This window comes from Anticarsia gemmatalis, chromosome W (genome assembly GCF_050436995.1).
Source record: "Anticarsia gemmatalis isolate Benzon Research Colony breed Stoneville strain chromosome W, ilAntGemm2 primary, whole genome shotgun sequence".
Classification (NCBI taxonomy): domain Eukaryota; kingdom Metazoa; phylum Arthropoda; class Insecta; order Lepidoptera; family Erebidae; genus Anticarsia; species Anticarsia gemmatalis.
Window position 1 is genome coordinate 5,886,817 of NC_134775.1, and position 2,574 is coordinate 5,889,390.

Sequence of the window (2,574 nt, forward strand, 5' to 3'; positions counted from 1 at the left end):
CGCTTACTAACATCCTAGCTGGTCCACGCATTAAAGGTTCGCAGCCAATTACTTTCACTCCGGAGATGACGCAAGCTTTTAACGAGTGTAAGCTTACTCTATCGCAGACTACTTAGTTCTCTCATCCTGACCCATCTGCTGAAGTTGCTTGAGTTACAGACGCTTCTGACGTAGCTATTGGAGCTGTACTACAGCAACGTAAGGAGAATCTGAACGATTGGCAACCCTTAGCTTTTTTTTCACGCAGATTGAGTGTATCACAAAAGAAGTATAGCCCATATGACCGCGAGCTGCTTGCGGTATACAAAGACATTAAATACTTTCGACATATGGTAGAAGCTAGGCCATTTACGGTGTTTACGGACCACAAGCCGCTGACATTCGTGTTTTCGCTCAACTGAGACAAATGCTCGCCTAGGCAATTCAGGTACCTCGATTTCATATCACAATTTACCACAGATATTAGGTTCATACCTGGCCAAGACAACATCGTCGCAGATGCTGTATTGAGAGTTGAGAAGATAGCCAGCGCAATCGATTACCAGTCTCTTGCACAGTCCCAGGAGAGTGATCCGGAGCTGCAGGACCTACTCAGACGTGGTACAGCCTTAAGATTGCGCAAGATACAGACTGAGTTGAGCAACGTACCAGTCTACTGCGACGTGTCGCAATATACACATCGTCCGTACGTAACGCAAAAATTTCGCAGGCAAGTTTTCGACATGCTTCATAATCTTCACCATCCTGGCAGTTCTGCTACAGTGTGACTGGTGACACAAAGATTTGTTTGGCCAGGGATTCAAAAAGACTATAGAGAGTGGGCACATCATTGCGATAAATGCCAAACTTCCAAAGTTTTCCGTCACAACTCTGCCCCCTTGTCCTCATTCCTTCCTCCTTCCTCGAGGTTCTCCCATATACACCTCGACATCTAGGGCCATTACCTCTTTCTAATGATTACAGGTATTGCCTCACGGTCGTCGACAGGTTCACTCGCTGGCCCGAGGCATTTCCGCTTCGGGACATCATTTCCGAGACCTGTGTCTGGCTGGATATCCAGATTTGGCTGTCCTGAGCGGGTGACCACCAACCGTGGCCGCCAGTTCGAGTGCCACCTTTTCAAGGCTCTCACTGCTTTGATTGGTGCGCACCATCTCCGCACCACAGCCTACCATCCCGCAGCTAACGATATAGTTGAGCGCCTTCATCGCCAGCTCAAGGCGGCGCTCATGTGCCACGGTCCTGCTTCCCAGTGGACCGAAGCTTTGCCACTGGTACTTCTAGGCATGCGTAGCGCCTGGAAGGGCGATCAAGGCTTCAAGGATCTTCAGCTGAGCTGGTGTATGGCGAGCCTCTTCTCCTACCCGGTCAGTTCCTGTGCCCTTATGACGACTACTTGACGGCTGACGTGACACAATACGCGACGCGTCTTCGCGCGTATATGGCGAAGCTGTCTCCACGTCAAACTTCCTGGCACAGTGCATCCTTCACACACAGTGTTCCCGGCTTAATGGTGGGATAGGTAGCATACCTACTCCCACAACTTGAAGTCCCAAAATCAATTGTTTCTTCTACTTCAAGTAAGTTGAATATAATTGATCCAAAATATTAAGGAATAATGTTCACTACTTACAGTTTGTCTTCATTAACTTTTTACCGCACGTCACTTGTCGGTATTATCACTGTCTTCGTAGGCGCCCTCAAACGCCCGCTGCTTTGCTTCCAGGACGTCTATGATACAGGAAGTGCCCTATGTAGACTCTGGCGTCGCAGTATCACCATTCAGCGACCATGGATGAAGCTCACCAACAAAATGAAATGAAATGAAATGAAATGAAAATAATTTTATTGTTGGCAATAAACAAATATAAACAATAAAAAAAGAGAACAATATGTGCACGTATTGCCAACAATGAGGCTCTCATTCAGCTATATGCTGCAATACCACGAAGATATTGCAGCGCTGGTTTTCAATGAGAGCCTCATTTTGAGCGATACTGTTACTTATCTGGTTACTACAGCAAGTATTAGGTCTTACTTAATATTAATATTAATAATAATTAATCTATTACTAATATAATAAAGCTGAAGAGTTTGTTTGTTTGTTTGATTGTTTGTTTGTTTGTTTGTTTGAACGCGCTAATCTCAGGAACTACTGGTCCGATTTGAAAAATTCTTTCAGTGTTAGATAGCCCATTCATTGAGGAAGACTATAAGCTATATAACATCACGCTACGGTCATTAGGAGCGGAGTAGCAACGAAAAATGTTACAAAAACGGGGAAAATTTTGACCCATTATCTTTTATGTGACGCAAGCGAAGTTGCGCGGGTCAGCTAGTAATTGATACAATGATAATTAAAACAAAAATACCGATTGTGTATGTGCGTGTAAGGTGTGTGAGTGTATACATGAAAAGTTATAACTGTTTAACTGGTGTATCAGGGGTTTACTTGTGCGCCCGCGCCGCGTCCCCTGCGCCCCCCGCCGTCTCGCTCGACAGCCACAGGCTGTACCGCTGTGTTAAAAAATAGTGGTATAAAAGTGTAAGTGATGGAAACAACAATGCAATGGA